Raw genomic sequence first — 27,306 nt, 5'->3', positions numbered from 1 at the left:
CGTTCCAACAAACCCACCATAAGATGAAAATATCCTGCCAAGAATGAATTTAATACACCTTACTTACTGAACATTATAGCTTAGCCTAGCCTATGTTAAATGTGCTCAGAACACTTATATTAATGTACAGTTGGGCAAAATAATTTAACACAAAGCCTCTTTTTATAAAAAAAAAAGTTGAATACATAACGTAATTTATTGAATACTACTGAAAGTGAAAAACAGAATGGTTGTGTGGGTACTTGAAGTAAGGTTGCTACTTAATGTATATTGCTTTCGTACCACTGTAAAGTTGGAGAATTGTACGTCAAACCATCCTAAGTCAGGGACTGTCTGTACGTATAGCTGACCTCAAACAGAATGAGTTGAACTTTGTGGGCCCACTTATATGTCGATTTTCTTCCACTTCTGCCATCCCTGAGACAACAAGACCAACTCTTCCTCTCCCTCCTCCTCCTCAGTCTACTCAATGTGAAGATGATAAGGGTGAAAACCTTTGATGATCCACTTCCACTTAATGAATAGGTTCTCTCTCTCTCTCTCTCTCTCTGTGTGTGTGTGTGTGTGTGTGTATGTATATATATACAGTCTGCATATATACACACACACACACACACACACACACACACACACACACACACAGAATCTCTCTCTCTCTCTCTGTTACCCAGGCTGGAGTGCAGCGGCTCATTCTCAGCTCACTGCAACCACCACCTCCCAGGTTCAAGTGATTTTCCTGCCTCAGCCTCTTGAGTAGCTGGGATTACAGGTGCCCACCACCATGCCTAGCTAATTTTTTTAGTAGAGAAGGAGTTTCGCCATGTTGTGCAGAGTGGTCTTGAACTCCTGACCTCAAGTGATCCGCCTGCCTTGGCCTCCCAAAGTTGAGATTACAGGCATGAGCCATCACTCCTTACCTGTGAATAGTAAATATGTTTTCTTAGTAACATTTTCTTTTGTTAAATTTAAGAATATAATATATAATATATATATATGTGAATTTTTGACTTACTAGGAGATGGGTGCTCCTAATCCTAGTCCCAAGGGTCAACTGTAGATTTCTGTGATATGAATGTAATCAGATGAGGGTATAGTAACTCTTTAAAAATATAAACCTATTTCTGATGTGATTGTGGTCTTGGGAAATCGATATCTTAATTAGCTCTGAAATCTGCCTTAATAATCTCAGAAGAATTGGATTTGAAAAGGTATACAGAAGTGAAGAGATATTCTGGAGACGATAGCAGGAATTACAGTAATGGAGATAGACCAGGATCTCCTATTCAATGGAGTTTTATATTCTTTGGGGTTATTTTGAAGGTCTAGTGTCTTCATAATAATGAATTTTGCCTCTAGAATCTTGAAAATAGTCTTCTCTATGGGCTTTGACTAGCCATAGTTCCAACACTAATGACTAAGTCTCTTCTTTAGACATTCTTAATTCATCATTCTGGCATGTGGCCTAGACAGTATTCGAAAAAGCTGACATAAAGCCAAGGTTAAGAACAACTGATTTAGATAAAGAAAGATATCTAAAATAAATGATTCGGTGCAAAGTGTTTTTGAAATTCCTTCAGTTTTCCTTGCATTTCATTCAATTCCAACCAGTTAAAATTCTCCCATTACTGTAATTACTTACATAACTTTTACATTTAAAAGCAGCTACATTACCCATAAATGAGGAGGATGGATTTTTCACAGTGATAGAAAACTATTACGGAAGTAATTTTCATGTTGCCTGTTGACAGGATGAAGCTAAGGTAGGAATTCTCTGACATTACTGTGCATGGGAATCACCTGGAGAGCTTATTAGAACTGATTAGCAGGCCAGGCTCCTACAGATTAGGGTTTCTAGGTTGGGAGAAAGCCAGTGAACTGCTTTGTCACAGGCACCCCAGGTGATGCTGATGCCAAGGAACCTTGGACCACACTTTGCTAACTCTGAACTGTACGGGTCTAGACTCGCTGCAGACTGGATCACGGTCTCCCACATGGTGGACTTTGAAAGCCTTGGTAAGAGCAATTGAAGAAATGTGAGATCGTTTGAGCCTGGAAGGTCAAGGCCACAGTGCGCCATGATCATGCCACTGCACCCCAGCCTGGGTGATACAGTGAGACGCTGTCTCAAAAAAAAAAAAAAAAAAAAGAAAGAAAGAAATGTGAGAAGGACTTCAGCATGCTTTATTTTATTTTCATCCAGCAGGCTCATGCATAAGTCCTCACCTGTTCTTAGCAGCCTTCAAATAACTGCCTGAATCTCACTGTCAAGAAAGAATTACTTGAGAGAAAAAAAAAATCACATACTTACAGCTCACCTTTTTGAAAGGGTAGGAGATATAAGAATGAAGGAAATAATGCACACAAGTATGGCATATGTACATTGATAGAAGAGAAACAGAGAAAAAGAAAATAAACTTTTTTTTCTATTTGCCAATAGTAGGCAAGAAGGCAAAATTAAATTTAACTCTGGATATCTTTAGGTAGTACACTATTGGTAGAAATACCCATTCAAAATTGGTTTAAGCAAAAAACAAATGTATTGACTCAATTACCTGGAATTGTTTATGGGCAAAGGTAGCTTCAGGTACTCTCTGCATCAGGCTTTAAGTATGTCACTTTGTTCTCTCCCAAGCCCCTCTCTCTTTTGAGTTAGCCGTAAGCCAGGCTATATGTGGTGCTCCCAGTAGATCCAGGCTTTCTCCAGATGGTTAAAGCAGCTACAAATGTTAAATTCTCACATCATTAAATCTAGCGGGAGAGAGAATCTTTGCTTTCTATCTTTCCCAGCAGGCTTGCCAATATGTATTATTGACTGTGTAATATGAACCAATCACTATGGCCAGGGGTATCAGGTTTGCTAATTGGCTTAAAGGCCAGGGATATCCCATCACTGGGGCTGGGAGAGGACTCATCTCCATCTGGAAGCATATGAACTGACGGGGAATGGCTGTGATTTTCCACAGGAAAGTCTGTTTAGCAAACAGCGTGCAACATATGTGGTCTACTCAGGACACAAAACCTTGACTGTCCACTAGAAATAATGTGTGCTGAATTTTTTTTTCTCATAGCAATGAGCATGCTTTAGAACATATTGAAACACTTCTGAATATTGAAAGAGCAAGAACTACCATAGATTTTGCCTGCACAAAAGAGGTGAGGACTGAAACAAAGGATTATATGCTGACGACTCAGCACTGTGACCTGATCTTGACCTCCCTGAGCAAATGTGAAATTAATTTAAATTTAGCAAGAGATAGGATTTATAATAACTAAAGGTTGCCTGTACCTCAAACTCCAGAAAATATAAATTGGCATTTCTGTAGATATTTTGAAGCACAAAATGTGCACAGAATAATAAGTGGTTATTGTGTGAAAGAAGAGAAGTTTATCGAATTTTCACATATTCCCTGCTCCCTCAACCTCCCACCTTCCAAACTTTTTTCAGAAGACAATTAAAAACAATGCATCTTTTTTATAGGTTTTTTTTTTTAACCTACTTTCAGCTGTCATGCAGGGTCCTCTGTCTCATCTCTGTCTGCATTGCTTCCCTTTGGTTTTGAAATTTCGCTTTTGCTGATGAACAATACAGTTAGGAGTTACTATGTTCCATTAATCATTCTAAGAGTGATTTACAGACTTAGAGCATCTATGCTTATGTATACCTATTAATACATTATAACACAAGATAAAAATAAGTAAACGTGATTTAGTGAAATAAAAATAAGTTGAAAAAGTCAAGTCAAGCCAAGTCAAAGGAGAGATCAATCTATAATATGTGGGCCATGAGAATCAGCATAGTTTGTAGAAGTCCATGGATGTAGCTCTGAGCTTTCTAGCAGCCAATACAGAGAAAGATGATGTAATGATTATTTATCTCATTCATAAAATAATTAAGGTCAAGACACAACTTTCCCTGGTACTATGTCCCCAACAAATTTCCTTCTGTGGGTCTCTGGAAAGAAGACCTTGTGTGATGCAGTGAATGGAGTCCTCAGTTACTCAAGAGTGTGTCCAACATCCAGTTTCATAGATTTGTTTCCCACAATGCAAGGCATGCAGGTTGATGCCACAATCTTGAAAAAAACTCTATTCAAAGAAGTTCTATGGTGTTAAATTGGAAGGACAAGGAGAATGGAGTCCAGCTTTCTGATGGTCTGGCTTAATTCTGAAGAAGGTTCAGGTTACTTGGAGAAATGAATGGATTGCACATACTTTAGGCAACATTTGGTAAATAGTACTTCTTTCCCCGAACTTTTGCTAGCATTGAGTAGCAGTGATTTTGAAGCTAGCTATATTGTTAAACTCCTCAAAAGAGTCCCGGAATATTTTGCTTATTAAACATAGTTCTATATACTTTAGAAGATAGTCTAGCTGATCATTGGGTTGATATTTTCTATGAACATTAAAAAATCTGTTGGAAAGCTAGCTATTTCAGCCTACCTCTGTGAGCCAAAATATTCCCTAAAAAATATTTTGGTAGTGAAGCTTCTTTCTACTGATATGAGCTTTATGAAAAACTTGAGGCAGTTTTTAAAAAATGCAATGCATAGGCTTTCAATTTAGCTTACAAATCTTATTCTATTTTTAAGTCTAGTAAATTTTATCAGTTATTTTTAAGGGACTTTAAAATTCAGTTTGGTCATATTTACAGATTTTGCTAAAATGTTTAAACCTTCAAGTGTTTAAAATTTTATTTATAAATTTGACATGTTTAATTTTGTTTTATAGGACATGTATTTCAATTTTCTCAACAACAGCAATAAAATCTTTCTGAGCATTTAAGTCTTATATATTGTAAAATTTCCAATACTAAACTAAACTTAGTAAGATTTTAGTTTAAAATCTGAAGTCTACAATGAGAATTACAAAACAGTGTTCAAATAAATCAGAGAGAAGACACAAATGGAAAAACATCCGATGCTCATGGATAGGAAGAATCAGTATCACTAAAATGGTCATACTGCTCAAAGCAATGTACAGATTCAATGCTATTCCCATCAAACTACCAAAAACATTCTTCAAAGAACTAGAATGGGGTACAATATTTGCAAGCTATACATCTGACAAAGGTCTAATAGCCAACATCTATAAGAAACTTATACAAATGCATGAGAAAAAAACAAAGAACCCCATTAAAAAGTAGGCAAAGGACATGAACAGACACTTTTCAATAGAAGACATACATGCAGCCAGCAAGCATACGAAAAAAGCTCAATAGCACTCATCATTAGAGAAATGCAAATCAAAATCACAATGAGATACCATCTCACACCAGTCGGAATGGCTATTTCTAAAAAGCCAAAAAATAACTGATGTTGGCGAGGTTGTGGAGAAAAAGGAACACTTACGCACTGTTGGAGGGAGTGTGAATTATTTCAACCATTGTGGAAAGCAATATGCTGATTCCTAAAATAGCTAAAAGCAGAATTACCATTTGAACCAGCAATCTCATAACTGGCTATATACCCAAAGGAACATGAATTATTCTACTATAAAGACACATGCACGTGAATGTTCATTTCAGCACTGTTCACAATAGCAAAGTCATGGAATCAACGTAAATACCCATCAGTGACAGACTGGATAAAGAAAATGTGGTACATAGACTCCATGGAATACTATGCAGCCATAAAAAATGAGATCATGTCTTTTGCAGGAACATGGATGGAGCTGGAGGCCATTATCCTCAGCAAACTAACGCAGGAACAAAAAAACAAATACTGCATGTTCTCACTTATAAGTGGGAACTAAATGATGAGAACTCATGGACACAAAGAAGGTAACAACTGGGATCTACTTGAGGGTGGACGGTGGGAGGAGGGGGAGGAGCATAAAAGACAACTATTAGGTACTGGGCTTAATACCCAGGTGATGAAATAATATGTACAATAAACCTCCGTGACACGAATTTACCTGTGTAACAAACCTTCACGTGTACCCCTGAACCTAAAATAAAAGTTGAAAAAGAAAAACAGAAGTCTATCTCAGTTACTTATTTACATGTTTCAAATTGGAGTTATGAGATTATCATTCTATTAGGACACATTCTCTTAAACATTACATCAATATGAAATACTAAGTATGCACAGAATCCTTCTCAATCTGGAAATAGTAAACTGTGGTTTTGACTGTGTAAACCTTTCTATACCATTTTTTTCCCCCAGGCTAAAAGAGTCATACACTTTAAAGAAGACAAATACCATCCTAGTTTACTGAAGTTATTCTGGCTAAAAATTCTATCTGGACATTTGCCTCAAAGATACCATCACACTCACTTTTTCCTCTCAATATATTATAAAAATTGTTAACTGCAATATTAAAAGACTTGTACAGTGAACACTAGTATACACACCACCAAGACTCTACTCTTAACATTTTACTATACTTGCTTTATCACCTTTTTCCTTCATCCATCCCTCTGTCCTCCAACCAACTCATTATTTTCATGCATTTTAAAGGAAATTGTAGACATAAATGTACTTCCTCCTAAGTATTTCAGCAGACATAATATTAACTGCAGTTCAATATTGATATACAGTTTCTTCTTTTGATATAAAATTAACAGTCAATCAACCAAATGCAAAGTTTGAAACGTACAATCACTGAGTTCTAACCACTGGTCACACCTGTATAACCAAAACTATGATTAAGATATAAAACATTACCATCTCCCCTTAGAGTTTCCTCATGTCTCTTCCAATTCCTTCCCCCACCTGCAGAGACTGTTGTACCTTTTTTCCGCCATAAATTAATTTGGCTATTTCTAGAGTTTATTATTAGTGGAATCAGCCACTAATATTAGTAAAACCAGCATGTACTGTTTTGTATAAAACATGTTTCATCCAGTATAATGCTTTTGAGACATATCCATGTTGTTGCCTGTATCAGTAGTTTTTCTTTTTATTGATGAGTATGCATATACCCTTGTATGCATTTATTACAACTAATCCATTCACCTATGGATCCATCCTGGACCATTTCCAGGTTTCGGTTAGTATGAAAAAAGTTGTGAATATTCTCATGTAAGTCATTTTGCTGATTACTGAGTCTCTTTTAAGGTTTACTATTAATATGTCATGGCATGCAAAGCTTAAAAAGATACTGGTCTTCTAAACACATCTTACATCAATATCTGTGAACTCAGAGAAGCCTGCAACTCCTACCCAGAATGAATAGTTTTACATTTTCTTGGCTTTTATTACACATTCATGTATTTTCCTTTTCACTCTGAAGACTTTTGATGATAGAACACTAATATAATTAAAGTGTAATTTGTGCCTGACTTAATGGAATATTGAATTATTTCATATTCTTAGGATAGAACTCATAGGAATAATAAGAAATGGAATCCAATGGCTTTATCTGAGTTGGAGGTCAGATCCAATAATCTATTAATGAAAATAAATACATTTCTAGGAAACAAAATAGTCTAAAGACTTTGATATGGCGGAACTGCTGCTTATTTTCACTTATTTCACTTGGGGTGGAAATTTTTTATGTAAAATATTGCTGTTAATCTGTGAGTATTTGATTTTCCTTTGTTTCTCAAAACTAGACCTCTCGAGTTTTAGCTGAGCTGGGCCCACCCAAAATAAAAACTACATTTCTTGGCCTTTTATACACCTAGGTGTTTTCACATTATTAAATTCTGGTCAATAGGATAGAAGCTAAGTGTTGTAAGTGTATGTAACTTCACTGCATAGAGGGGAAACCCCAACAAAACCGGCCAGTTATAGGGAGTGGAGGAGGCAGAACTCAGTGTTCCAGAAGGCTGAGGTAAGTAGAATTTGTGAGTCGAGTATCAAGAAGAACTACACACATGAGCATCTCCAGAGAATCTGCAGAGCACTGCACTGGAGTCTCTCACTGAGTTCCGGCCAACACCTGGGTGGTGTTCAAACTCCATGAGGCCAAGGAAAGAACCACTAGAAAACAGTAAGCCAAATGCTTCCCGGAGTTCATTCACACAACGTTGGGAAAACACTGCATTATCACCAGCCAGAAAGTAGAGACCTCATAATGTAAGGGTTATTTGTTAAAGTTTTCAGAGGAGTCATGTCTTAGTACAATGACTTAATTAGCCCTAGAGTAAAAGTTGCTCCATATCCGACCCAAAATTTGCTTATAAAGAACATAAACAGAACAGATGTGCAAAAAGTTTTAACAACATGCCACAGCAAAGTCCAGCACTCTTTACAGAAATAAAACAAAATCTGAAACTCAAAAATGTAAAAATCTAAAATGTCTAACATCTAACCAAAACTTAAGAGGCATGCAATGAACCAAGAAAGTATGACCCAGAACAACGAAAAGCCCCAAAACAATAAAACACAATAAAATCAGCCCAAGAAATGACAGAATTGATGGAATTAGTAGACAAGAACTTTTTTTAAAAAGGCCCAAATGGAATATATATATATATATATATATATATATATATATATATATATAACTTCATCTTAAAAAATTCACTGGAAGGAACTAATTAAACTTGTCCTTCCCCTAAAAAAAAAAAATCAGTGAACTTGAAAACATAGCAAGAGAAACCATTCAAACTCAATCACAGAGAGAAAAAAAATTGAAAAAATTAATAGACAGTGATTTTCGGAAAGATATAAAGCATTCTAACATATGTATATTTGGGGTTTTGGAAGAGCAGGGCCACAGAGGGGAGGATGTCAAAATATTTAAACAAAGAATTGTCAGAAATGTTACATATTTGATGAAAACTATAAACCTACAGATATAGAAAAGCCCCTAAAATATTAAGTAGAATAAACATAAAAATAACGACACTAAGAACATGACATGCAATTACTAAAACACAGTGACAGAGAAAAATCATAAAGCAGACAGAGAAAAAAGACATTATGTGCAGAGCAACCAAGATAAGAACGATTGAATTCTCATCAGAAACCATGTAATCCGGAATACAGGGCACCGACATTTTTAAAGTACTGAAAACCAAAAACCTATCAAACCAGAAAAAGCAAGTTAGGGTTTTCAGTTTTGCATGTAAGATAGAAGCTTGGAAGTTGCCCGTCTGCCCTAACAGCATGTTAAAAGCTGAGCGTACTGAAACATTAACAACTCTTCTAGGATCTGAAAGAGAGGTGAGGACATTATTCCCACGACTGGAGAGACAGACAGGCAAGTGCAGGGAGTCATAGTTTTTCCAGAGCAGAGACTCACCCGTGGAAACCACTGCGGCGACCAGTGCTGGGGCAGAAAAAACTGAGCTCTAATTTACAAATTGCTGGAGGATCAGGGTGAACAAGCCTGAGAGTTAAAAACTCCAGAGCAACCCAGTCTAGAGTGACTACCAAATATTTGTGAGTTTCACCTCCAGGAGCTTGATCAGATTCTTACAGAAAATATCAGAAAAAATCTCTTCATGCTTTCAGCAGGGCGTGAGCAAAAGGAACGAACCATTTAAAACTATGCCGGAGCAATCTGTTCTTCTTAACGAGGGTTACCCTGGGGAGAAACTAGTTAACTAGAGCCTCACCTGCTGGGGATTGTCAGAGTCTAACTGATTTGGGGGAAGGGACATACCCAACTCTGGTCAACTCTAACCTTCCATGTGAAAGAAGGAAAATACCCGATTCCAGCTCACTCCATCCATTCTCTCCCACCTAAGAGGGGAGAAAAAAAAAAAAACTGAGAAAAATTTGAGAAGTTCACAGTTGAGACACAGGTTGAGTGAAAGACTGAAACTTAATCATAAGACTATAATAGAACACTTTCCTTGTCCCAACACATTAATAAAGCTTATTTATAGCAGTTCCTTTTACCCAGTACATCATGTCTATCAGTAAAAAATTACAGTGCATATTAAAAGGCAGAACCTCCCTCCTCCATCCCCCCCCAAAACACACACACACACATACACACACACATGCACACAATTTGAAGAGACCAAGGAAGCCTCAGAACCAGACCTGGAAAGGATTTTGTAATCATCAGGCCAGACATTTAAAACAATTGTAATTGATACACCAAGGGCTGTAATGGATAAAGTAAATAACATGCAAGAACAGATGGACAATGTGAGCGGAGAAATGGAAATCCCAAGATAAGACCAAAAATAAATGTTAGAGATCAAAAACACTGTAAGAGGAATGAAGAATGCCTTTGATGGGCTTACTAGTAGACTACCCTAGCCGAGGAGAGGATCTCTGAGTTTGAGGACATATCACTGGAAACCACCAAAAGTGAAAATCAAAGAGAAAAAAGACTGCAAGAAACAAAAACAGAATATCCAGGGACTGTGGGACAACTACAAAAGGAGTAACATATATGTAATGGGAATATCAGAAGGAGAAGAAAGGGAAATAAATGGAAGAAATATTGGATACAAAAATGACTGAGAATTTCCCCAAATTAGTGTCAAACACCAAACCACAGCTTCAAGAAGTGAACAGAATAAGAACCAGGATAAATGCCAAAAAAACACACTTAGGCATATCATTTTCAAACTATAGAAAAATCAAAGATGAAGAAAAAAATTCTGAAGGAAGCCAGAGGGAAAAAATTCCTTATCTATAGAGAAAAGAAAATAAGAATTATAGCTGAGTTATCCTCAGAAACCATCCAAGCAAGAAGAGAATGGAGTAAAATATTCAAAGAGTTCAGAGGAAAAAATCCACCAGCTTAGAATTTTGTACCCTCTAAGATTCTCCTTCAAAAGTGAAGGAGAAATACTTTCTTAGACAAACAAAAATTGAAGGAATTTGTTGACAGTAAACCTGCTTTGCAAGAAATGTCTATTTTCTTTCACCACTACACAACATATTCATGTAACAAATGTGCACTTGTACCCTGTAAATTTATGCAAATAAAATCTTTTTAGACAAAAATATAAAACTTACAATAAGCAAAAAACAAAATAACATTGTAAGTAAAAAATATTTTATAGAAAAGGTAAACCATACAGGTCAGAAACTCAGATCTACATAAATAAAGAAAGAACCAGCACTTTGGGAGGCTGAGGTGGGCCTCCCACAAGGTCAAGAGATCAAGACCATCCTGGCTAACATGGTGAAACCCCATCTCAACTAAAAATACAAAAAATTAGCCAGGCATGGTGGCACGCACCTGTAGTCCTAGCTACTTGGGAGGCTGAGGCAGGAAAATTGCTTGAACTGGGGAGGTGGAGGTTGCAGTGAGCTGAGATCATGCCACTGCACTCCAGCCTGGGTGACAGAGCGAGACTCTGTCTCAAAAAAAAAAAAAAAAAAAGAAGGAACATTAAAGATGGAATAAGTCAAGATAAAATGAAAACTTTGATTTTTCTTATTCTTAATTGATCTAACAGATAACAGTGTGTTCAAAATAGTAATAGCAATTTATTCAAATATGTATTTGCTTATGTGTGCTTATATATAAGTGAAATGAATGACAACAATGATGCAATGGACAACAGGGTGAAATTAGGATTGTTTGGTTAATATAAGGAACTCACACTCACCACTGTAAAGTGGTATATATACTGTCATTAGAAAGTAGACTTGGATGAATTGTAAATGTACACTGCAAACTCTAAGGCACTTACTAGAAAAAGTAAAATAAAAAAAGAAGTATAACTGATACGCAAAAAAAAGAGAACATAATCATATAAAAAGCACAATTAAAATCACAAAAAGCAAAATAATGGAAGACAAAAAAGGGAACAAACAAGGGCTGCAGAAAGAAAATAGTAATAAATATGATAGATATTAATCCAATTATATTAATTACTTTGAACATCAATGGTCTAAGAAGACCACTTAAAATACAGAGATTGTCAGAGGGGATCAAAAAACTAGACCCAAAATCATGCTGTCTACAGGAAGCAAACATTAAATATAAAGACACATCTAGATTAAAAGTAAATGGATGGAGAAAGATATAATATGCTAACATTGATCAAAAGAAAGCAGGAGTATTTATGTTAATTTCAGACAGAGACAATATAACATAAAAGAAATGATTAGAGATAAGGCAGGGCATTATATGATGATAAAATTATTATAGTCTCCAAGAGTAAATTCTCAAAGAAGACATAACAATTCTTCAAATGTATGTGCCTGACAACAGAGCATCAAACTATGTGGAGCAAAATCTGATAGAAGTGCAAGGAGAAATAGTTGAATCCACTATCATCGTTGGAGACTTCAACAACCTTAGATCAGAAATAGGCAGATCCAACAGATAGGAAATCAGTAAGGACATAGTTTAACTCAAGGGCACTATCAATCAACTGGATATCATTTATATCTGTAAACTAGTTTATCCAACAAAAGCAGTGTACATATTCTTCTCAGGCTCACAGGAAACATTCACTAAGATAGATCACATTCTGGGCCATAAAACACACCTTAAAAATCCAAAAGAATAGAAATCATACAATGTCTGCCTTCAGACCACAATGAAATTAAACTAGGCACCAACAACAGAGAGATAACTACAAAATCTTGAAATACATGAAAACTAAATAATACTTCTAAGTAACACATGGGTCAAAAGAGAAATCTTAAATTTAAAAATATTTTGAACTAAATAAAAATGAAAGCACCCTTACCAAAACTTGTGGCATGCAGCAAAAGTAGTGCTTACAGAGAAACTTATTACATTGAATGCATGTATTATAAAAAAAAAAATCTAAATCAATAATCTCAGCTTCCACTTAAAGAAACCAGAAAAAAAAGAGGAAGTTAAGTTCAAGGTAAGAATAAAAGAAATAATAAAAATTACAGCAGAAATCAATAAAATGGAAACCAGAAAATCAATAAAGAAAATCAATGAAACAAAACACTAGTTATGTGAAAAGATCAATAAAATTAAGGAGCCATTTGTCAGACTAATTAAAAAAAAAAGAGTGGACACGAATTACTAATATCAGAAAGGAAGGAGAGAATATCGCTACTGATCCCAGGGACACTGTAAGGATAATAAGGAATTATAATAAAGGAATGCTATGTATAACTTCATGCCCACAAATTTGATAACCTACATGAAATGGATCAGTTCTTTGAAAGACATAATCTACCAAAACTTATACAAGAAGAAACAGTCCAAATAGATTTATATCTATTAAAGAAATTAAGTCAATAATAAGTAATACTAACCTCCAAAACAGAAAATAACAAATCCGAAGACGTTCACTGGTGAATTCTATCAAATATTTAAAAAAGAAATTATATCGGCCGGGCGCAGTGGCTCAAGCCTGTAATCACAGCACTTTGGGAGGCCGAGATGGGCGGATCACGAGGTCAGGAGTTCGAGATCATCCTGGCTAACCCGGTGAAACCCCGTCTCTACTAAAAAATACAAAAAACTTAGCCGGGCGAGGTGGCGGGCGCCTATAGTCCCAGCTACTCGGGAGGCTGAGGCAGGAGAATGGCGTAAACCCGGAAGGCGGAACTTGCAGTGAGCTGAGATCTGGCCACTGCACTCCAGCCTGGGCGACAGAGCCAGACTCCGTCTCAAAAAAAAAAAAAAAGAAAAAGAAATTATATCAATTTTCTGTGATCTCTTTCAGAGGACAAACGCAAAGGGAACACTTTCTAACTCATTCTATGAGGCCAGTATTATGCTAATATTAAAACCAAATGACGACATTACCAAAAAAAAAAAAAATACAGACCAATATCTCTAGTGAACACAGATGCAAATATCCTCAACAAAATGTTAGTAAATTAAATTGCAATTTATAAAAATAACTATGTAACATTACCACGTGGGATTTATCCCAGATATACAAGGCTGATTCAACATTTGAAAACTGTAATTTATCACATCAACAGGCTTAAGAAGAAAATTCATATGGACATATCAGTGGATACAGAAAAAGCATTTGTCAAAGTCCAATACCCATTCATAATAAAAACTTTGAGCAAACTAGATACAGAGGGAAACTTCATCAATGTGATTTTAAAAATCTACAAATAACCCCACAGCTAACATTGTGAGAAACCAGAAGCTTGCCTGCTAAAATTAGAAAAAAGGTGAGGATGTCCTTTCTCATCACTCTTTTTCAACATTGTACTGTAAGTCCTTGCTAATGCAATGAGACGAGGAAAGGAAATAAAATGTACACAGATTGAGAAAGAAGAAATAAAACTATCTTTCTTCACAGATGACATAATAGTCTCTAGAAAATCCAAAAGAATAAACAGCTACAATAATAACCACCACCAAAAAATTCCAGAAACTAACAAGCTGTTATAGCAAGGTTGCAGAATACAAGATTAATACACAAAAGTCAATCATGTTTTTATATACCAATCACAAACAGTGGAATTTGAAATTAAAAACACAATACCATTTATACTAGCAGCCCCCCAAAATAAAAGGCTTGGGTATAAATTTAACAAAATATGTGCAAGATCTATAACAAGTACAAAACTCTGATGAATAAAATCAAAGAGGAACTAATAGAGATGACATGTTCATAGCAAAGAAGATTCAATGTTGTCAAAATTCTCTTTCTTCCCAACTTGATCTATAGATTCAATGCAATCCCAATCAAAATCCCAGCAAGTTATTTTGTGGATATTAACAAACTTGCTCTAACATTTACATAGACAGGTAAAAGACACAGCATAGCTAACACAATACTAAAGGATAAGAACAAAGTTGGAGCAGTGACACTATCCAATTTTAATACTTACTATAAAGCTACAATAATCAAGACACTGTGGTATTGGCAAAAAGTAGACAAATAGATCAATGGAAAAAGATAGATCGAAATAGACTCACATAAATATAGTTACCTAATCTTGGACAAAGAAGTAGAGGCAATATAACAAAACAGAGATAGTCTTTTCAACAAATGGTACTGAAAAAACTGGACATCCACAGGCAAAGAAAAAAAAAAAAGACACAGGCCTTATACTTTTCATGAAAATAACTCAAAATGAACTGTTTGCCAACGTATAAAACACAAAACTATAAACTTCTAGAAAACAAGATGGGAGAAAAACTAAATGAGTTTGGATATAAAGATGACTTTTTAGATACAGCAGCAACGGCAGAATCCATGAAAGAAATAATTCAAAGCAAGACTCCATTAAAATTAAAAGCTTTTGGCCGGGCGCGGTGGCTCACGCCTGTAATCCCAGCACTTTGGGAGGCCGAGGCGGGCGGATCACGAGGTCAGGAAATCGAGACCATCCTGGCTAACATAGTGAAACTCCGTCTCTACAAAAAATACAAAAAAATTAGCCAGGCGTGATGGCTGGCGCCTGTAGTCCCAGCTACTCGGGAGGCTGAGGCAGGAGAGTGGCGTGAACCCGGGAGGCGGAGCTTGCAGTGAGCTGAGATCAGCCACTGCACTCCAGCCTGGGCGACAGAGCAAGATTTCGTCAAAAAAAAAAAAAAAAAAAAAAAAAAAAGCTTCTTTTCTGCAAAAGACAATATCAAGAGAATGAGAAGATAAGCCACAGAATGGGATAAAATATTTGCAAAATTCATATCTGATAAAGGACTATCATTCAAAGTATACAAAGAACCATAAAACTCAACAATAAGAACACAAACCCAAATGAAAAAATGGGTCAAAGACCTTAACGGATACCTCACCAAAGAAGACAGACAGAAGGCAAATAAGCATATGAAAAGATGCTTTACATCACATATTATTAGGGAAGTGCAAATTAAAACCAAAAATGGGATAATACTGTATACCTATTAGAATGGCAAAACTCTGAAGCACTGACAACAACAAATGCTGGTGAAGATGTGGAGCAACAGGAATTCTCATGTATTGCTGGTAGGAATGCAAAATGGTACAGTTATATTGGAAGATAGTTTAGTGGTTTCTTACAGAACTAAAGAAACTCTTAACATATGACCCAGCAATCATGCTCCTTGGTATTTATCCAAAGAAGATTATAACTTATGTCTACACAAAAACCTGCACACAGGTGTTTATAGCAGCTTTATTCGTAATTGCTAAAACTTGGAAGCAATCAAGATATCCATTAGTAGGTGGATGGGTAGATAAACTGATACATCCAGACTAGGGAGTGTCATTTAGTACTAAAAACAATGAGCTACGAAGCCAGAAAAGACATGGAGGAAACTTAAATACCTATCACTAACTGAAAGAGGCCAATCTGAAAGGCTACATACTGTAATTTAAACTATACGATATTCTGGAAAGGGCAAAACTATGCAGAAAGTAAAAATATCAGTGACTGCCAGGTGCTGAGTGGAGGAAATATACATAGGTAAGGCACACAGAATTTCAGGGCAGTGAAACTATTCTGGATAATACTATCATGGTGCATACATGTCATTGTACATTTGCTCAAATCCTTAGAATGCACAACACCAAAAGTGACCCTAATGTAAGCCATGAGAGCTACCTCCCGCATTCAGTATCCCACTTGTAAATCAGGAGTGCTACTCTAAGAGGAGGGTGCCATTGTCTCTACCTGTAGCACAAGAGCTGTGGTGCAGAGGTTTTGTTCAGGGGACAGGGAGGCCTAAGAACAGACATGGGGAGGTTCAAACCTAAGGGTGATGTTTAAATTAATGGTGATTTTGGTGGTAAACAATTATGAGGAGAGCTTCATGATAGCAACAAGCTAAACTGTAGGCCAGCTAGAAGTTTAACAGAGAGAACCAGGGAAAGAAACAGCTAAGAAGAGCCCTTCTGGGGTCGGAAAAAATCTCACTGCCCAGCCTCAAAGACTATTTCTGCAAAGGGACCTGAATCAGACTGTGGAGAAATGTATGAGGCGTGATTTTGTGGAAGATAACAGAGAAATCAGCTGGATATTAGGGGAGGTTAACTGCCATTGTGATACTAATAGAGGCAGAGGAGCTAGAAGCTTAACAGAGAGATCATGGGGAGGAGACATTCAAATATAATTCTGGTAAAACCACTGTCCTCCCAAGGTAATCATGTGCATACTCAGGTCTGTGCCATCTGAGGAGAAATATCGGAGGCTACACACTTCAAGGTAAATACATTTTACTGAAGTAGCCCAGTCAAATCACTAAATGAATAAACAAGCAAACAAAACAACAATACTTCTGGGAGAAGGACAATATCAAGTGTCACCACAGTATATTATCTAAACTGTCCAGTTTTCAAAAAAAAACTATAAGACACACAAAGAAATGGGAAAAGTGCAATCTGTGTAGGGTTGGGGTGGAGGAGAAAAAAGTAATGTTTTATGAGATGTCGATGATTTCAAAGCAGGTATTATAGATATGTTTAAAAAAACTAAAGGAAACAATACTTAAAGAAGTAAAACAAGATATGATGACAATATCATCATGTGGAGAATAAAAATAAGAGATAGAAATTATTAAAAAGGATAATGGAAATTTGGAGTTGAAACGTGTGATAGCTGAAATGAAAAATAATCTATTTATAATTAATGACAGCAAGAACAAGAGAAGAAGGAATAGAGTTTTATAGGAGTAACATTTCTACATTTCACTGGAATTAAGCTAGGAGAAATCTAAGGTAAATTCTGATAAATTAAAATGCATGTTGCAAGCCTAGAGCAACCATTAAGAAAATAACTAAAAACTATAGTGAAAAAACATTAAAGGAATTAATTAAAATGTTACACTAGAAAATACTCACTTAATGCAAAAGAAAGCAGTAAGAGAGGAACGAAATGGGAAAGATAAGTAATAGAAAAAAGAAAAAGTAAAATGGCAGATGTAAATACAACAAAATATAAATATAAATAATGACATTAAATGGTGAATGGATTAAACAATCAATCAAATGAAGAGATTGTCAGATCGAATTGAAAAAATAACAAGATTCAACTATATTTTATACACAGGAGACATATATTCCATTCAAAGATAAAAATAGGTTGAAAGTATCATTCAAACAGCAACCAAAGGAGAGCTGGAGTGAATGTGCTAACAGATAAAGTAGACTTGAAAACAAATACAGATGCTCCTTGACTTATCATGGGGTTAAAAACTAATAAACCCATTGTAAGTTGAAAATATTGTGAGAGTTGATTTATGATATTTTCAACTTAAGATCAGTTTGTCCAGACATAACCCCATGTAACTTAAGAAATGTACTCAATGTGTATTGCTTTGGCACCATTGTAAAGCTGAAAAATTAAGTTAAACTTCATAACTCGGGGACTATCTGTAATATTACTAGAGATAACAGAGCTTTTTATCTGATAAAAGGGTCAATCTATCACATTATATTATAAAGATATAACAATCACAAACATAGATGCACCTAACAGCAGAGCCCCAAAATATATGAAACAAAAACTGACACAATTGAAGGGAGAAATAGACAATTCAACAAAATAGTTGGAGATTTTAATACCCCACTCAATTAAGAGCATAATATAAATTCCTCAGAAGCACACATGGAACATTTTCCAGGATATATATACCATTGCTTGTGAAAATGTAAAATGGTGCAGCCATTTTGGAACACAGCCTATAAGTCCCTCAAAAGGTTAAATATAGGGTTATCAAATTACCATATGACTTAAGAATTGTGCTCCTAGGCATAGATGCAAGAGAAATCAAAACATACATTTATATAAAACTTACACATAAATATCTATAGAAGCTATATTTATAATAACTAAAAAGTGAAAACAACCCAAATATTCATGAATTGATAAATAGATAAGTCACATGTGCTATATCCATATGATGAAATATTATTTGGCAAAAGCATTTAAAGTATTGATATATGTTACAACATGAATAAGCCTTGAAAATGTTATGTTATGCTAAGTAAAATAAAACAGTCACAGAAGATCATAGGCTATATTATTCTATTTATATAAAATGTTCAGAATAGGCAAATCTATAGAGATTGAAAGTAGATTAGTCATTGCCAGGTCTGGGTAAGTTGGGAGACAATGGAGAATGACAGCTAATGGGTACAAGGTTTCTTTTGGGGGTGAAGAAAATGTTCTAAAATTAACTGTGGTAATGGTTGCTCAATTTTGTTAATACACTAAAAACATTAAGCTGTACACTTAAAATGAGTGAATTGGATGATATGAGAGTTATATCTCAATAAGACTGTGAAGAAATATTTCAAGGACCTCATTCTCCTTGCCCAGTCATTTTACTAGGTATTGGTTAATAAGGTGTAACTAGAAATTTCTTGTTAAATAAAAAGATAAAACTTTAGATGAAAGGACTTTTGCCTCTGTGTTTTCGTTCCACCTTCAATTTTTATGTGATATCTGAAGCTTCAGTGGTCATCTTTTAGCCCTGAGGCAAGAAGAATGAGAATGAAAGTCAACCCACTAAGGATAGTGGAGAGAAAATGTGGAAAGAACTTGACCCTTGATGGCATTAATAAGCAACTGAGCCAGTGCTGATAATCATCTTCATCATATATCTTGTTACATGAGCCAATTTTGAGGCTGGTTTTTCTGTTAGTTGAAGACAAATGTATTCCTAACTTATAAGAGAAGAAAAGGTAAAATGTTTATGTAAAGAAATAAGCAAAGAGATAACTTCTTGCAAACTTATCATTGGTTATGCAAGAAGGAAGCGATTTCCTCAATATCTACCTCATATCAGGCATATATATCTATTTTGCTATATGTAATCTTCCCAACAATATCATGAGGCAGTTATGATTCTTTGCCATTTATAGATGAGAAAGCTAAGGCTTGATAGGATAAATAACTTGTAGAAAATCATGGTAAAGAGCAGAGAGGGATCTGAGCATTGGCTTGTCTGACTCTAATGTCTATGTTATTTATACTGTCTCGTGTTACTCCTTTGTGCAATCGCTGTGACTTTGTTTTGATTATACAAAAATGTCTCATCATGGTCATGTTCACCTCTGAAAGTTTATGAGCCTTTTCTATGAGGGTTTTTCTTTTTTGACCTTTTTTAGAAAGCACTCCCCAAATTTTTGCCTCATTTCTAATCAATGCCTTAGCTGGGTCTTCTTATATAAACTGGTAATTTAGTACCCTAGCAACCAGTTCTACCACAGGATTAAATATAAAATTGCTTTAGTTACAGAACTTAGAGTACAAAAATATTGGCTTACACCAGAAATTGTTTTCTCAAGGTTCGACATCTCTTCTAGAAGAAATTATCTCCAATTAAGATTTAAACAGACAATGTTCCTTTTTTAACTTAACAATCTTAACTCTTGAGGCCAGTTTTATTTTACCTTATATGATGACAATCTTTTTTGTTAGACAGAAGGAAGATAAGTTCATCATAAAAAAACTTTGAAACTACAAGAGAGTAGGCTAAGGAAAAATATCCACTCATTTCTACCTCTAACAAATAATATTTTGATGTATTTCCTTCTAGTGTTCTTGCTATTTATTATATGCCTAGATTCGCATAACTGTGATCTTACAATTCCTTTATTTTTATACAATTTTGTATTACACATTTTAAATGAATTGTATCGTCAGCATTTTTAATACATGGGACATTTTTTATAAGTTATGTCTTCCTTCACTCTCCTTCACTTTCTTCTTTTTAAGCTACCAAAGCACTTCCAAAATATTTGAGAGTAATTGGTAGTCACCGAAGATTGTGTACATGCATATTTATAAGTACAGTATTTACCTATTGACTATACCACATACATTCTCCTTTCCACAGCTTAGATGTTTCAAGTTGTGTTTTTGTGTTAAATTGCTTTGTATATGCTATAAAGGAAAAATATAATGTAAATAATAAACATAAAAATGGAGAATTAGTGGAGGGTGATTTTTCTGCAATAATTTTTGATGTTCTTTACCCCAATTAGACACCAGAAAAGTTACAGAAAAGTGGGTGAAATTATTTTACCTATTCTTAGAATGGCATAGAAAGGATAACAGAAAGATTAGCCATGAAATAATCCTCCTTGAGGCTATGAATATTTCTCCATTACCCCTAAGCACTTAGATCATAATTTGGTCATGGTGCATGATGTTATGAATAATGAACATTATGATTTCCTAACTGGTGTGTCATACTTTGTAAAAATTTTTAGAATTTTTTGCAGATGGAGATGTTTATAAGAAAAACTGGAAAGAGAATTGAAATGAATTATGTATGCTTGTATGTGTGTGTGCACACACGCCCATGGGCATTCTTGCACTAATTGATTTGAATGCTATGTGTGTAGCAATTGGTGACTAAATTCTTTCTTGCCTTTGGCATTAACAAGTAGGCCATAACCCAGAGATGAATATTAATCACATTCTATAATTATCCTTTCAGTTATAAACATATAAATATTACAAATATATAAACCAGTGCCTATATCTAGATATAGGTTTATGCATATTTAAAGAGATAATTATACATATAATTATATATGTATTATGTAATATGTGTTACATATAATTAGTGCTATTTCAATTACACTGCTCTGACTTTTAAAAGTTAGTCATTGCTACCCTGTCAGAGAATAAAACTGATAAACTTTCAGAAATTTGGGAATAGAAATGAGCTTGGCAAGCCGGGCCTGGTGGCTCATGCCTGTAATCCCAGCACTTTGGGAGGCGGGGGGATCATGAGGTCAGGAGATAGAGACCATCCTGGCTAACAAGGTGAAACCCCGTCCCTACTAAAAATACAAAAATTAGCCAGGTGTGGTGGCAGGCGCCTGTAGTCCCAGTTACTCGGGAGGCTGAGGCAGGAGGATGGCATGAACCCGGGAGGCGGAGCTTGCAGTGAGCCGAGATTGTGCCACTGCACTCCAGCCTGGGCGACAGAGAGAGACTCTGTCTCGAAAAAAAAAGAAAAAGAAATGAGCTTGGCTTACTCATGAACAGGAAAATATTTGGTCTGGCTTGAGCAAAGGTTACTTAATGAGAATATAAAAAGTCAAGTTGAATAGACTGGGTGAAGCACTAAATTATAAAATAATGAAAAATGCGAATTAAACTATGGATTTTTTTTTTTTTTTTGGCCTCTGCTCATATCTTTGTAGTTACAATTGCAAAATAATCCCCCAAATATCTGTAAGTTCTGAACAGGTAAGAGGACCTAAGCTCCCATGAAGGTAAAGGAAAGATAGTAAGAATAACTTGTGTTTGCCCAGAGTGGACCAGTTTGCAGAGAACTTCCATCATAGTATTAAACTTAAAGTGTCCACGTTCCTTGTCAGAATTCCAGCCAAAAAGAACTAAACAATGGGATACTGGACATCAGAGAAAAGGAAGGAATGTTTTAGTGTCACACAGCAACCTCAGCTGTTTCCCACCTTCTTCCATGGACTTATTGCTGTGTCCTGTGAAGGCAACTCACTAGGGTCTATTTCTGGTCGGTATTCCATAGTTTAGCTTCAGCTTTCTCTTTCTATCTTCCACCTATAAGTCTTTTCTCTCGGAACCCTATACCTGCTTCTACTTTCCAAGTTGGCTAACTAGTTGATGCAATTCACAAATCTGCACTGAGTTTTTTGTTTTTTGAGACAGAATCTCGCTCAGTTGCCCAGGCCGGAGTACAGTGGTGTGATCTCGGCTCACTGCAACCTCTGCCTCTCGGGTTCCAGCGATTCTCCTGCCTCAGCCTCCCAAGTGACTGGGATTACAGGCTGCCACCAACACGCCAGGCTAATTTTTGTATTTTTAGTAGAGACGGGGTTTCGCCATGTTGGCCAGGCTGGTCTCGAACTCCTAACCTCTGGTGATCCACCTGCCTTGGCCTCCCAAAGGGCTGAGATTATAGGCGTGAGCCACCGCGCCCAGCCTGCATTGATTTCTTAGGATGATCTATGATGGCTGGCTTGCCTTCTTTCATCATCTAAACTTCAAATCCTCTTTAAACCCTTTGTCTCTCTCATTATTTTTCATCTTTGGTTACTCATCAAGTCTGTTTTACTTCCCTTCAGATTTTCTCTTTTACTCACAGATTATTTAGAAGCTTGTTGCTTAATTTTTTGGTGTTAGGAGATTGTTTTGGTCTTCCTATTATTCATTTTTGGTTGATTCCCTTGTGGTTGGAGAACACAGCTCTGAATAATTTCATGTTTTTATTGTCTTCTATTTATCCCATTGGCAAGGGAGAAATTTCTACTCTAGGGTTCCTGGGATGGCCAAACTTAAGATACTCAATGTTGTACAGATAAGCTTGACAGCAGTTTATCAGTTACATATACCCATAGCCTGCAATAGGAGGGCGCTGTAAGCCATCCAGGGCCATACAGGTGTCGTACTTGGAAACAGAGTGTACAACTGGGGGTTGTGTGAGGCAGGCTTTGTAGGGTTAAGAGGATGGGGCATCCCCTGATTTCCAAAGGCATATGCGATTGGCACGTTTGAATAATTCCATAGCTGCTAGGGTAACTTGCTACTCAGGGATGTGCAGGAACTACATCTGTTCCTCTTCATAGGAGGGTTGTTTGACTAAGGGGGCCTTATCCACAATAGCAGAGTGGGGAGGAGAACTTGTGATTAGGCCAGATGCGGCTCTTTCCATTTTACCAGCTATCAAGGCAGCACACAATATTGAGCCTTTATTTTAGGTCTTACTACATCTCAATTATTTTCAATTTTGGGGAATTTGTTTAATGGCTCGGGATGTGGTCTGTCTTGGTCTATGTCCTGTGTGCACTTATGTTCTGCTGATGCTAGGCGAAGTGTTCTATAGATGTCAATTAGATTTTGTTAGTTGATGGTGATGAGTTCTTCAATATCCATACTGCTTTCCTGTCTAATCATTCTATTAATTTTTGAGGTAAGGGTGCTAAGATCTTATGGTGGATTTATCTCTTTCTCCATTAAATTCGATCAGTTTTGGATTTACATATTTTGCAGCTCTGTTATTTGATGTATACACATATAAGATTGTTATATCTTCTTGGTTAATTGAAACTTTTATTATTATAAATGTCCCTTTATGTTTCTGGTAATTTTCTTTACAGTCTACTTTATCTGACACTAATATAGGCACTCCTCCTTTCTTTTGATTAGTGTTTGCATGATTTTTTTTATCCTTTTTCTTTCAATATGATTGTATTATTACATTTAAAGTAATATTATTACAAAAAGCATATAGTTGGGTCATGTCTTAAAATTTATTCTGCCAGTCTCTGTTGTTTAATTAGAAGGTTTAGATCATTTAAATTTAATGTAATTATTGTTATGTTAGTCAGCCATCTTTGTTTTTGTTTTCTATCTGTTCCAGTTTTCATTTATTTACTTATTCCTGTCTTCCTGTGGGTTACTTGAACATTCTTTAGAATTCAATTTTGTTTTATTTATAGTGTTCATGAATATATCTCTTTGTAAATATTTTTAGGGGTTACTCAAGGTATAACATTCTATATACATAAGTTATAGTTTACTGTATCACCACTTCCCAGTTTAAGTGAAGTATAAGAACCTTACTTTCTCTTATGTCCCTTTACCCTCCCCCATTGTAACACAATTATCTTAAATATTTTCTTTACATATATTGAGCACTGTAGCAAACACTGTCATATCTTTTCTTTCAATCCTCAAACATGATTTAGAGGATTCAAGAGAAGAGGAAAAATGCATTGTATTTAGCTACACTTTTTCTTATGTTCTTTTTTCAGTCCTGAATTGCATGATTGTTTTATGTTGTTCCCTCTCTGTTTAAAGAGCTTCTTTTAGACATTCTTTCTGAATACGTCTGTTGGTAACATGAAATTCACTTAGCTTTTCTTCCGCTGAAAATGTCTTGATTTCCTCTTCATTCCTTAAAGATGTTTTTACTGGATATAGGATTCTGGGTTGATGGTTCTTTACTTTCAGCACTTGAAAAATGTACCGATTCTTTCTGGCTTTCTTGGTTTATGTTGAGAAACCCATTATTATTCAAATTGTTCTCTTCCTATAAATAAGGAGTTGTTTCTCTCACAGTGCTTCCAACATTTTTTCTTTGTCTTTAGTTTTCAGAAGTTTGACTGTATAACTGAGTGTGGATTACTTTGGGTTTATCTTGTTTAGGTTTTGCTCAGCTCCTTGAGCTGTAGATTTATGTCTTTGATCAAAGTTGAAAGTTTTCAGCCATTATTTCTTTGAATATTTTTCAATCACAACCTCTTTTCTCCTCTCTTTCTAGGAGTCTAATGAAACAAATGTTAGATTTCTTATAATAGTCCCATGTGTCCCTGAAGCTCCTTTCATTTTTCATTTTTTTCTAGTTTATTTTTACTCTGTTGATACCATTGAGTAATTTCTATCTATCTTCAGATTCACTGAATCTTTCCTCTGTTCCCTCCTGTTAAGTTCATCTACAGCATTTAAAAAATTTCAGTTATTGTATATTCGGTCCTAAAATTTCCATTTGGTTCTACTTTATATTTCCTATTTCTTTGCTAAGACTCTATTTTTAAATTTGTTTTAAGCATATTCTTAATTGTGTGTTGAAAGGATTTTTATGATGGCTACTTTAAATTTTTTGTCAAACAATTCTAATACCCGATTCATTTCAGTGTCGGCATCTATTATTTGTATTTTTTAAAGGAGTATGAGACCTTCCTGTTTCTTGGTATGAGTGATTTAGATTGAAACTGGTCATATTGAGCCTTATTTTATGAAACTGTAGGTCTTATTAAACTTTGTATTTTAGTGGTCTTGTTCTGCTACCACTTTGGGAGGAGAAGAGAGATATACCCTTGTTACTGCAGGAGGGAACAGATATCCAGGCTCACCACTCTGCCTCTGTTCACGCCTTATTAGGGCCATGGTGATGGGAGTTCTGGCTTCCCCTGGGCCTCCAGATATACCACTTTGATATACTGGCTGGGAGGCATAGGAGTGCCTCAATACCACTCACCATGTGATCCCTACTGACACCATGATGGAGGGTTGGCTCATTACTACTGGTGGTGGTGAAATTCTCAACTCTTCACAAGACCTCGCAGGCACCACCTCATCAGGAAGGAAATGTGCCTGGACTTCCACTCCCTTGATTGGGGTGGAAGACTAGGCTCCCACATGGTCTGCACTGACACCTCAAGGCAGACACTCATTACTGCTCATTGGGAATGGAAGTCTGGGCTCCCTACTCAACCTGGCAAACAGATTGCGGGGCCTTTTTACAGTTTGATAAGGATGGAAGTCTAGGTTTTCAACTTAGCCTTTGCTGATGTAAGTGGGAATGTGGCCACAGGGTCTTTTAACCCCACTGTGGTGCTTGTCTACAATGCAGTGTTGACTTTTCTAAAAACTTTCCTTCTTGCTAGACTGTTCCATTTCTGATCCTTTGGGTCAAGACAGAGGGATTTTGTTGGGCTTTGTTTGGTCTGTGTTTGTGGACATTACAAGGTTATTGGCTTTTTTAGTACCTGATTTGGGATATATGGGGAAAATAGAAAACCTAGAGAACTCGCTGTCATGTCGTTTTTAAGGTTCTGAGGTTCCCAGCTAGTCTGCCTTCTTTCCACCTTTCAGAGACTTCTCATGTTTGTTTCATATATAATGCCCAGGGTCAGGGAGCAATTTAGTTGTTCTTGGTGGAAGGTATAGAAAAAAATTTTCTACTCCATCTTTCTGTAAGTAGAGGTATCCCCATTAAGTTGTTTTGATTCTACTACCTAATTAAAAAATACTATCGATTTTCGTAAGTGTTGGGTTATCAAGTAAGAATTCCCCAATTCTTGAATACATAAGAATTATAAATTCAGCTTATTATAAATTATATTTCAATTATTTTATAGTATCGTGTATTATATATACAAAATATTATAAGTATATATTATTATGTATTACATATACATAAAGTGCTAGCAATACAAAATATACTATTTTGGAAGCCATTGAGTGTTGTTCAGGTCTTTCCCATGATGAGCATAGTGTTTGATGGCCCCAGCTGTCACCCACTGGATTCACTACTACATACACTCCAAGGCCATGCTTCCCATGGGCTACTCCCAGCGCAATGGGGATACTAATTGTTTTAGTCTGTTTTCACACTGCTGTAAAGGACTGCTAGAGACTGGGTAATTTATAAAGAAAAGAGCCTTGGCTCACAGTTTTGTATGGTGGGGGAAGACTCAGGAAACTTAAAATGATGACAGAAGGGGAAGCAGGCATGTCTTTTTTTAAAAATTATTATTATTATTTATTTATTTTTAAATTATACTTTAAGTTCTAGGGTACATGTGCACAATGTGCAGGTTTGTTACTTATGCATACGTGTGCCATGCTGGTGTGCTGCACCCATTAACTCATCATTTACATTAGGTATTTTTCCTAATGCTATCCCTCCCCACTGCTCCTACCCCATGACAGGCCCCGGTGTTTGATGTTCACCACCCTGTGTCCAAGTGTTCTCTTTGTTCAATTCCCACCTATGAGTGAGAACATGCAGTGTTTGGTTTTCTGTCCTTGCAGTAATTTGCTCAGAATTATG

At 35.9% G+C, this 27,306-nt stretch overlaps 1 pseudogene; it reads left to right on the top strand.

Annotated features, from left to right (window-relative positions):
* Positions 1-1,907: 1,907 nt before the first annotated feature.
* The window catches only part of LOC112622521, a 46,728-nt pseudogene continuing 21,329 nt past the window's right edge, over positions 1,908-27,306 (top strand).

Source organism: Theropithecus gelada, chromosome 4, assembly GCF_003255815.1.
Source record: "Theropithecus gelada isolate Dixy chromosome 4, Tgel_1.0, whole genome shotgun sequence".
In the NCBI taxonomy this organism is placed as follows: Eukaryota; Metazoa; Chordata; class Mammalia; order Primates; family Cercopithecidae; genus Theropithecus; species Theropithecus gelada.
This window is presented reverse-complemented; position numbering and strand designations above follow the sequence as displayed.